Source organism: Drosophila erecta, unplaced genomic scaffold, assembly GCF_003286155.1.
Source record: "Drosophila erecta strain 14021-0224.00,06,07 unplaced genomic scaffold, DereRS2 tig00000400-arrow-arrow-pilon, whole genome shotgun sequence".
Taxonomy (NCBI): domain Eukaryota; kingdom Metazoa; phylum Arthropoda; class Insecta; order Diptera; family Drosophilidae; genus Drosophila; species Drosophila erecta.
Window position 1 is genome coordinate 70,475 of NW_020825240.1, and position 12,609 is coordinate 83,083.

Sequence of the window (12,609 nt, forward strand, 5' to 3'; positions counted from 1 at the left end):
GATTGATCAGTTTCGAGATAGGACTTGATTGCCCATTGGAGGCCGCAACATTTGATTTGGGTCCTTCATGTTTTTGCAGATACTGCATAGGCTCATTTATTCTTTTACATGGGTCACTAAATTTGGCCAAAAGAAATATCTACGAATTTTTTTTGAGTTCTTTTAGTGCCACTATGAGCAGATAGAGGGTCATCATGGTTGGCCTTAAGTACTTCTCCTACAAGAGATCTAGGTAACCATAATTTCCAACACATATTATCAGATACTTGTTCTCCCGTCACATGTTCTGATCGTCATATATGATCGTAATATAATGATCAATGACTTAAACGTCAGGTATTCAGGCTTGATTTGCGGTAATTTTTTCTTTGATTGCCTTTTATTTTCCCGAATATTGAAATGTTCTGATAGTACGTCTATAAACTTATGCATCCTAATCGATGAAATATCTTCCGTATAAACCCTCAATAGAGCGGTTTTAACTTTTTTGGGTAAACAACATCTTAAATTGAAAGCCCATCGAGCTAACCTAGTGGGCGTAGAAGTTGGCGTGGCAAAAAGTATTTTGGTGAATCTGTAGAAAGTTTCAAGATATATTCAAAAGTGGAAAAATATTTTTCAAAATTATGAGCGTGACAGTATTTTGCGGTTAATGGACGTTAGATGGATGTCTCAACATTTTAGCTTTTTTAGTTCCTCAGATCGAGGCGTTTAAACGGACAGAAGGACGGACAGACAGATATGGCCAGATCGACACGGCTATTGATCCTGATCATGAATATATAGTGACGTATTTTCGCCACCCCAACCGGCCAATTTCATTAATTCCATGAACAATAAAGCACTGCATTGGTACTGAATTCCGTACTGTATTCCCTCTGCTCAGTATGCGTTTTAATAAACAAATTCTTTGGCAACGATAAACAAATTCTTTGGCAACGGCGCTTAGCCATTCATGTAAAGAAATCCCAAAGCCTAACCTAAGCAGTTTTGCCTGCTCTCTCTTCTCCTCAACTTAATCCAAGAGCAATGTCCTAAGCATCCAAGAGCAATGCTCTCCCTAAGCATCCATGAGCAATGCTCTTCCAAAATACACTAACATTAATCTTAAGCACAGTGGCTTCTCCTCAATTTCACTTACATTTAAGTAAGCTGAACACTGAACAATAAAGATCATAATCCAACCTGTTTTTTACTTTCCCAGAACACTTGAGTGCGCTTGGATGAGTACGAAGGAGCGATGCTGCGTCGCTGCCTCCGCAAGATCGACTAGGCTATTGATCCTCATCAAGAATATATATATTTTATATAGTCGGAAACGTTTCCTTCTGCCTGTTACATACTTTTCAGCGAATCTAGTATACCCTTTTACTTTACGAGTAACGGGTATAAAAATTGGGTTTTGATCGGCCTGCTCTGAATAGATCTCTGTAGGCAATAATTCAGTCACTTATATTTCCGATCGTGAAAAAAATCGTCACTATCGATGGATGGGCGTAATTACGCTCTCCAAAGGGTTATGGCCGACTCTGCGGCCGCCGCGGCACAAATTTAGCACTGCACTGCTGATCGTGTTGATAGTCAACTATTATCGGGACCGTCTCTATATCTTCCCGATTATTTCCCGAGTATCGCTACTGGAGGCTTAGGCTTAAGCGAAAGTATGCTACTCAATTATCAAAAAATAGCGTCCACCTGACGATCAAACCAAAAATTTCAAGCAGCTTCAAAACATCAACGGAAGCATTGGTTTTACCAACACTCCATAGAGCCCTTCCCAGCAAAAAGTTTGATATTGATATCAACAAAGAGTGGAAGGGCTACGGGCTAGCAGATCCACGATTCAACGATCCGAGCAGAATTGACATGGTGATAGGTGTGGATCTATTTCCCCTTATTATGATGGAGAAAATAAAAACCGTGAATTGAATCTTGAGACAAAAAACAGATTTGGATGGATTGTGTCCGGAAATATAACTCGAGCAGCAAAGCAAAAAATTATAAGTGCCACTACATCAATACGCTTTTGGGATTTGGAAGATGAAGCCGATGAGACGATTACAGACAATGCAGAATGCGAAAGAAAATTCCAGGAAACAACTGTCATCAACGAGGAAGGCAGATATGTGGTTTCAATTCCATTCCACAAAGAGGCTAAGCTGGGAGACTCTCACAAACAGGCAATGGCAAGGCTTATGCAAATGTAAAAGAAGTTTCAAAGAAACCCAAAGAACTGGGCTGCATACAACGAATTCATGAAAGAATACCTTAAGATGGGACATATGGAATCTGTAAAGACAACGGGTCAAGGTAAATACTATTTACCCCATCAAGCAATCATCAGGCCTGGAAGCTTAACTACGAAGCTACGAGTAGTTTTTAACGCATCCGCAAAGACGACAAATGGACTAAGCCTAAATGACGTTATTATAGCTGGTCCTAAGATTCAAAAGGATATATTCGACATTCTAATTAAATGGCGCAAGTGGCTATATGCTATGGTAGCTGACATTGAAAAATTTTATGTTTTTAAAAATATCGCAATTTTGGGTGTGTTAAAGGCGCGGCAAATTTATTGTTTTTTCTTTTATTTCCTCTTAATCCGCTTGCTTAAATCTGACAAACACATAGAGCTCATCGTTTGCTATTATTTTTCCAAATTTTAATAATTTATCCGTATTTATATGCAATTAAAGTATATATGTAAAGTTTAGTTGTAAACGGTAGCTAATACGAGCAACGATTTTAACTATGAATATTAAAATAACTTTTTAAAAAAATATAATCCCGGCATCAATTATTAAAAAATATTTTATTAGATCATATTACAACGAACAAACTCAAAACATGTAGTGTACGTAGTTCGATAGATTTTTAACTAGTTGGTCTTTTAATAGTGGGTGGTACTAATAAAGAGGACCCTGTACTTCCTTCGCTAGGGATGCGCACTCTTGCTATGCTCGGGTCTAGCTCGCCGTAGGTCGGGGTTCTTTTAGCTTAGGATAGTACGAAACGCTACTACATTTTAATAAGTGCGTCTTACTCATAAACAATATTCAAAACTGGATTATCGATTAGAAAAAAGAAATGGCTTTATATTGATACTAATGATACACGCCGACACGTGTGAAGATAAGCTATAGATTCTGATAAGTATTGGGAATTTTGGATGTTAATGATTCCCTAAGTCTTTACCCTCCCTACCATGACAATGCTACTTAAAATATTTACATTGTCCCTTGGCCAAGTTCAAATAACTCTACCACATATTTAAGAAAGTGTTCAACATAAGTACTCGACAAACCATTAAATCTATTTATTCACAATTCATTATTTTACAATATATCTTCAATCATAATTCCATTTATATAAATTCAGTTTAGTAAACGTTTCCATTAAATCTCTTTTACAAACTAACAATTTTTAATCTACTCATAATTATCCTAGTCATTCTCTAACTCTTCATTTTCGTTTATATTTAGTAAGTAAAATAAAGTATATAAAAGTAAAGTATAAAGCAAATATATATAAGTAATTGAATATAAAATTAGCAAATATAGTTATATAATCTTTAGTCAAATGCAGATCTTATTTTATTTAGACGTTCGAGTGGCATTTTGTTAGAATTTTAATATAGGTTATTCATCATAATAAGGTATTTATCATTGTTGTTGTAGTACTCACGACCTTAAATATCCACTCCATGATGTGCGTAAAGTTGGGCCCAAGTTCACGTTGACATTGTCGAGCTGTAGGTAAAACTTTAAAGGTTCTAAGATAAATTCCTATTCAAATGCCAAAAGTTCCGTCAATCTGCGAGTATTTAATTCATTATAAATCGCAATACAAAAGAAAATCAAGAATCAAAACAAAACACGAAATGCTGTAGAGCAACCAAATGCTCTATATATAGGCCTGGTCTTCCTTACGCCTTGGGGTCGAATCTCTTTGCCACTTTCACACAAATCGCACACGGAAATTTATTGAAATATCCCACTCTTGTTTTTATGAGATTGGATATATATATAACTAATTATATTTCCACGTGTATGTGAAGTTAAATGGGCAGCGTCAAAATTGTGAGCGTTCGCCACGAAGTTTTATCCGATAATGAATCAAGCTCCGGGAAGCTGCATGCTGGTGGTCGCTGTTACAGCTTTTCTTTCCCTAACTGTATAATCGTACGATCATATTCTGTCCTGATTGGTCTAAGACAATTCTCTCGCTTTTTGTTTTACACAAAAGCTGCTATAATTTAGGGCGAGGGTGTCTTGAAGAGTTATTGCAGTGTAAAGTTAAGTTGGTCACTACAAACAATAGTCAAATTCGTTTTTTAGATCAAAATTGATTTCGGACTGAAAATCGTCTTCTAGCTACGCACTTTTTTTTGCTTACAGTTTTCACTCACACAAGCACACTATTTATACTTTTAGATTTTTTATCTCGAGAGCGGAGAGAGCAATTATTGCCGCTACCAAAAAAGTGGATGCATAGTGCAAAACCAAACACTTATCTATATTAAAACAAGATAAATTGCCATAGTCGAGTTCCCCGGCTATCAGATACCCGTTACTCAGCTAGCGGATGTGCAATCTATCTTACTTTTTTTTTTAAATACCCAGAATAACAAATACGCAAATGTGGCTTCCCATTTTATTAGAGCAAAAAAGGAAACGCTTACTCCATCTATTATATCAACTGATACATTGAAAGTTTTTTTTTATTGATACTTTAGCACAAGTTTATTTATTCTTTATCAAATTCATAAATTTCCTATATGGTTTCTGCAAGGTCTGACATTCGTTCTATCCCGGCTGTAATTTTTTAATGATGTTTTACTTCTGCAAAGATAATCAACTGGGAAAATTAAATTAGCGAGTCATTTAGAAAATATTCATTCCATCTAATATGTGTGCTCTTTCCTTTGTTAAGAAGAATTTTCGCCCATATTTTTGCAATTCCCAATTAAATAATTTTTTAATTAAAAAAAAAAAATTAAAATTATCTGGGGAGAAATGATATTGGCATAAACATAGGGATGAAGAGCTCGCCATATAATCTACTGTAAATGGGCACTTTACCGCACAATAAATTAAAATTGTTATTCGCTTTTAGGAGACCTAAGAGGGGGGCAATTTAAGAGGTGGGCAACCGCGCCTAGATATTTGAAAGTGTTCACAGTGTGTCTGCCCCTCTTCCAACTGATATTAAATCTATTTTTCTCGACCACAGCCATTACAAATTTTGTATTAAAACAATTTATATACTTAAACTCAAACCTTTATCGAAAAGCAACAGTACCTGGAGCACGAATTATTAGCGCGGAAAAATACGAAAATACAAAAATACGAAAACAACAAAACTAGCACGCTTATCGCACTTAATATTTTTTCCATATTATTTCCTTCTTATTTCCTTCAAAGCCTTCTTACTTTATCTGTGATGTTTCTTTATTTTCATGATCGATTACACTGAGAAACTATTGACAATTTAGTCTAGAAATACAAAATAATTCTCCGACAAAATAAAAGCGTTCATAACAAGACACTTATATAAAATAACTATATAACTATAAAATTTTCACTTCAATCGCCACGATATTAAAATGGGTTAGTATTTCGTGTCGCAGATAATTTTTAAAATTAATAATCAATAACAACACTAATTGGTGTTGTCTTGCTTTAACCAGAAGTCAACAGTCTATCCAAATTTTTCCCTGTAACAATCTTTTAGATTGGCAAATAAGCCTTATGAGTCATACAACCGCACACCATCATTCCGCCACCACCGCGCCACACAAGTTTTCTCCGTTTAATTCCAAAAATGGAATCTAAGTTATCAAGCTCTAGGAACGCGTGAGTTCTGTGCACTCGTTTTTATCCATTTTGCCAATTCTCCGCAATGATTTTCCTCCATTACTAAATTTGACAATTACTTTCCCCCAATCGGTGTACATTTATTTTTCCTTCGTGCCGAATGCTGAAATTCACTAAAACAACGAGAGACAAGAAGTTTCTTTATGAAAAAAGAAACTAAATTCCTGGGTCACATCGTCACAACAGATGGCTAACCTAATCAAACCTAATCCAAACCTAATGCAAAGAAGATGTCGAATCATTTGAAAGATTAAAAGTTTTGATAACTTCGGATCCGATTTGAATCTATCCGAATTTCTCAAAGACCTTTTCTCTGACAACTGTTGCGAGTAAAATTTCTATCGGTGCTGTGTTATCTCAGAACGAACACGAACACGAAATAAACTATGCTACTATCGATAAAGAATTGTTAGCTAATGTTTGGGCAACAAAATATTTCAGGTCATACCTATTTGGCAGGCCATTTGAAATAGTGAGTGACTACAAACCATTGGTATGGCACAATAATATCAAAGAGCCGAATATAAAATTACAACGGTGGAAAATAAAATTAAACGAATTCGACTATAATATAAAATATCTTCCAGGCAAAAAAAAACTATGTCGCGGATGCTCTCTCCCACACGAAGATAAAATAAGTTATGGTTGGTGAAGTCGCAGGCAGGGCAGAAGCATACATAGTGCCATTGAAGATAACTTAAATTATATATCCATAACGGAAAGACCAATCAATTTCTTCTCTAGACAAGTAGAGATAGATAAAGGCGACAGTGACACAACAAGTGTAAATTAACTCTACCAAAAATTAAAGATTAAAATAAGCTATAAAGAAATGATACTTGAATTCGACAAGACTCTCATTAGGGAATATATGTGCACAAAGAAAAGCGCAATTTACCTCCCTAATGAAGATTTTCTGATTTTCCAGAGGGCATTCACTGAAATTATAGGCCCTAAAAATTTGACGAAACTGTTGAGATGTACGAGGAAGTTAATTGATATATTAACAGACGCCGAATTTAAGGATTTAATACTTAAGAAGGATAGGGAAGTATTACATCCCGGTATAGAAAAAACCGTTAATTGGTTTAAAGAAGAATACTATTACCCGGATAGTCAAAAGCTAATCCAAAAACCCAAAGAGTAGCAGCTCTCTTGTACGCATACAGCGAAATCACGGTATCGACATCACAGCCGATCACTGTATGTGTGCAAGTTATATAACCCCTAATACAGTGCCGCGCATTTAAATTTTCATTTAAATGTTCATTTGTTGCCTTTGTATCTGGAAATTGGCATTTGCCTTAGCCTTCAAATCAATTCACACAGGTTTGACTTTCGTCTTTCCCCATGCCTTCAGCTGGACCACCAACGAACATAAACATAAACAGAAGCTTCCGCGTTAATGCACCACCAATTACATACCCAAAACAATCGAATTTCATCACAAGTCGAAATGAGCCTAGCTCAATTCAGCATAATTCAGCATAAGCGCGTAGTCAATGTGTTTTCAAATATTCAATAAAAAATACAAAACTAAAAAATATATTTTTTTAAAATGAATTCGTATGAGAATTCCTAATTTGCGCCCACGTGGGGAGTTGCTAACGAAAGTTCGAATTAAAAAATTCGGTGAATAAACAGTCGAATCATAATTCACGGACTCGCGCCGCCAACCCAGTAGTGAATGTTCAGGTGGAAACTAAAGGTGGATGATAAAAAGTCATACCATCACCACGAACTAAGTACTACAGTTAAATATTTTTTGTGAAAAAATACAAAAATCCACAAACCAATAATAGTGAAAATTCTGATCAGAAATAAAGGTGGACGATAAAAAAATCACACCATCATCAAGAATTTAGTGATATAAACAGACAATTTCTATAAAAGAAATAATATCGATAAACACAAGCTATACAGTGAAATAAAAAAACATCTTGAACAGTAAAACAAAAAATTGGGAAAAAACAAAAAAATCAACAAATCATCTATCAAGAAGGTTGAGGGCAATCCGTCGGCAAAACACCATTCAATCGAAAAAAAAACCAAAAAAGAAGGAGGAAAGAGCTTAGGGCCATCCCTCGCTACCAATAAACAAACACCCGGAGAATCATCAACAATTACGAGGAGGATCTGCTGTGAGCATAAATAAAAAATACTAATTTTAATAAAATTATTTTTAAGAAATAAACACCCCTGGCGAATTAAAAAAAATGTAGTTGACGGAAAGGAAAAAAAATTAGTGTAAGCAATCAATCAGCAATTAAGAGAAATTACGTTTAAGAAGTAAATTCACCCTGGAAGAGTTAATAAAGCAATTTAACCAATTAAAAATGGCGATTACGAGTAATCCATCAGGCAGTATTTCGGCAAATGCCTAATTAGAACAACAGGTCATTTTGAACTCAGAACTGATAAAAGAAATAGTAACCACCGAAGTAGAATCCTTAAAACAGGAGATAATATCGTTGAAATTTTAATTACAAGCATTACAAGGGTAGAAAAATACAAAATTCTGGAAGTAGATAGAACCATAGTATGTGACGAATCATATGAGATAATCAAATCGGTACCAGAATTTAAGGGACAAATAGAACAATATGTTATCAAAACTGAAAGATACTTCGCAGCGCTATTAATCCTCAGAAATAAAATAACAGAAAAAGCGAAAGACGCATTGACCATACATGGCACTGTATTACATTTTGATGCCACTGCATATAATAGAGGAGGAACTAAGTATCTTGAAACAGGGAAAAATTACCATTATGGAATATTATAACCAAGTGTATAAAAACCATGTATAAAACCATATTGAAATATGGACGAAACCAAGCTATTACTAACAAAATTAATAGCAGACATAGGCAAACGCGTTAGGAGTTTTCATAACCGGCCTGAACGGCCCAATATCAGCCACTCTATATTCCATGAATCCGACCGACTTGCCAAACGCAATGGCATTGGTCCAGGAGATATCATGATTTGAATTTTCAAAACAAACCCGGTCTCATTTATCGGTACAACCGAAATGATACGAGCTTCAACAAAAATAATTTCTCACAACAAAATCAGAAACCGACCCAAGATTTTAACAAGAATCAATGGGGTCACCAATGGGGCCAGAATAATAACTGGAAACCAAAAATAATCGCCAATATCCAACTGCAGAACCAATGGAGATTGACGAGTCCATCAAAACTCAAAACCGACCGCCAGTCAGTTATAACCAAAACAATAATTTCAGACGCGACTACAACAACAGAAATTACAGACAATACCCAAATCATTACAATCAAGGAAATAGTTCCAACCGGTATAAACCAAAAATTATCACAAAACGGACCGTTAAAGAGAATGCCTACCGGTTTAATTAACCAACCGGAACCAAAGGCAATGAGGGCAAATAATAACGAAGAAGAACATTTTTTAGACCAAAGCCATGAGCAGGACTACCTTACTTAACAAGGGTAGATCAAAAATCTAACAAGGAACTAAAAATACTAATTGATACTGGAGCCACAGCGTGTTATATAAAAAAGCGAATCTACCCGAATAATTATGAATTACCATTATACAAAAGAGTGTCGAACATTAATGGTCACACCATTATTAAATATTACCATAAGATAGTTATATTTAACGTTAGACAAAGATTCTATGAAGTAGAGGGCCTATAATCTGATTTATTAATAGGATGTAACCTCTTGAAAAGAATAGGTATTAAGATCGATATACAAAAAGGGATTATGAATTACAACGGAAAAGATGAAAAATTACGTTTCGATGACGATAATGCATCGAATAAAGCATTATTAACAAAAGAGAGTAGAATCAATTATGGTAGAGGATAGTTCAGGAGCAAGTTATCCTGAGCATACTTAGACCAAGCATGTGTCCGTATAACTCACCAGCGCTAGTTGTGCCGAAAAAAGGGTTCAACGACGACGGTAGCCCTAAGCACAGACTAGTATTTGGATTTCAAAAATATAATGAAAATACCATACCAGATCGGTATCCAATGCAGGATCCATCGGTCATTCTGGCAAACCTAGGCAAGGCAAAATATTTTTCTACATTGGATTTAGAATCAGGATTCCATCAAATACTCATTAAGGAATCCGATATCGAGAAATCCGCTTTTTCCATTAACAACGGAAAATACGAGTTCCTACGGCTACCTTTCGGGTTGACTAATGCTCCCCGAATTTTCCAAAGAACCATGGATGATATTTTAAGAAAACAAATTGGTAAAATCTGTCACGTCTATATGGACGATGTAATTGTTTTCTCAGAATCACTGACCCAGCACCACAAAGATTTATTGATATTTATAAAAATCTTACAAGAAGCCAATATGACAATATCGTTGAAGAAATCCAACTTCTTCAAATTGGAAACACCTTTTCTTGTCACACAATGTGATAAAAACAGATCCAGAAAAGATAGCAACAATCCAAAACTTTCCCCCCTTCCAAGAAATGTCAGCGAGCTACGAAGATTCCTAACCGACTACTATAGAAAATTTGTGAAAAAAAAAAAAAAGTTACTTAAGTGGAGAAAATGGAAAGGTCACGAGACGAATGTCTCCCAAGATTTCCATCCAACTAAACACCGCATCCATACAGGAATTCAATGAACTAAAAGAAAATCTGATAGCCCAAGTAGAACTGGAACAACCAGACTACAATAAAAATTTTGTTTTGACCACAGATGCCTCAGACATAGCCGTAGGCGCAGTTTTATCACAGGACAATAAACCAATCACTTTTATATCCAAAACCTTTAATAAAACAGAACAGTTATACGCGACAAACAAAAAAGAATTATTAGCGATCGTATGGGCCTTAAAAAATCTAAGGAATTATTTACATGGAGTAACTGGTATTGAAATACAGACTGACCATCAGACATTATCGTTCTCAATATCAGACAAAAATCCGAATATAGAAATGAAACGATGGTATTCGTTCATACAAGGATTTACACCTAAAATAGTGTATAAACCAGGCACAACAAACGTTGTAGCCCACGCACTATCCAGGCTAAAGCTAACTTCAGCTCACTTCAGCGCAATTCACATCCCTTGCACAAAGATGTGGATTAACCTTAATTTTCACCGATACAAGGCACAGTACGACTAACGGCCAAGTAGAACGAGAAAAGAAGAATTCAGATTATACATTCAGAGATACTAATTAACGCCGCCCAGGCATACAACAAAACAATTCACTCCACGAGTAAACAACAACCACTCTATAACCGAATCGAACATGCGGACGTACCACAAACACTACAGGAAACCCAGGAAAAAATGTTAAACTTTCATAATAAAAATTGTAAAGAAAAGGATTATCACATCGGACAAGTAGTTTACGAAAAGAAAATTGGGGAAAGAAATAAACTCAAACCCAGATACAAAAAACAAAAAGTGAAAGAAATACATAAAGATAATCTCAAAGTGTAATATATACCTTTTACAGAAAATTTACAGAAAATGCATTCCTTAATGCCACTAGTATCAATCTTTATACTGGCCAGTCCTGAAATTATTGATTACTCAAACCATGTTCTTTTTGTTCAAGGACAAAAGGGATGTCCCTACTTATAAGTTCCATAATGATTTATATATAATCTATAACTAATTTAAGTTTTTATAAGGACATAATAAATATTGAATCACAAAACATTAAGAAAGATACTAGTAAAAGATCACAATGGGAAATTAAGTACGACTTAGAAGTAATTGAACTAATTTTGTCACAGTTAACTAGACCTAAAAGGGAACTAACGAGTTAGACACTGTGTGGAAATGGTTAGCCAGTACGCCAGACCATGATGACTTCATCAAAGTACAAAATAAAATCAATGACCTAATAGAAAATAATAATAAACAGTTTATTATCAACACCAAATTGTTCAAAGAAATATAATCTTTCTGATGAATTTAAACATGTATTTATCAATCAAGATTTACCATTAAGAAAACATCGTCTGAGACTTTTAACAGTTGATTTGCAAAATTTATTCGATACTATCACAGTGGCGAAAATTGATGTCTTTAATACTAAAATTTTAAACAATGAAGGCATAAAAGAAATACTAAATCACGAACAAAAACCGGTAATCATGGCAGACCTAATGGATATCTCAGTATTCAAAATTGCACTATACAAATAACTCTTAATAATTTATATAAAATACCTTATAATGGATAACAGGTGCGATATATACTATACAAAAGCCATTTCCCAAAGCGATGGAAAACAATAATAAGCATTCAAGTCGCAAAATGCGACAATACGTATTATGAAATGTCTACATTTAAGACCGAACTGTTTAACAATTACGGTATAATAAATTAGAAAAAAACCTGTTTTACCAAATTATTAAATGGAGAGAAATCGACTTATAAGAAAATAAGAGAAAAAAATAAGAAATTAGATATCATCCAAGACGGTGCTATGGTGCTATTTTTTTAAGTGGATACAATATTGTTAACTCGTATTTAAATGGATCATTTCTAATAACATTTAATAGTAAAACCACAATTAACAACATTTCATATACCAATTCAGAAAGTAAAACTCTCTATTACATAACTTCAAACCATTTTACAAGTTATTAAATATCAAATTACAAATTGTCAAATAACTCGGAACTCTCTCTAGACAATGTAAATATTCTAAACCCTTTCATTCAAATTAATAAAACCACTTTCATCATCACT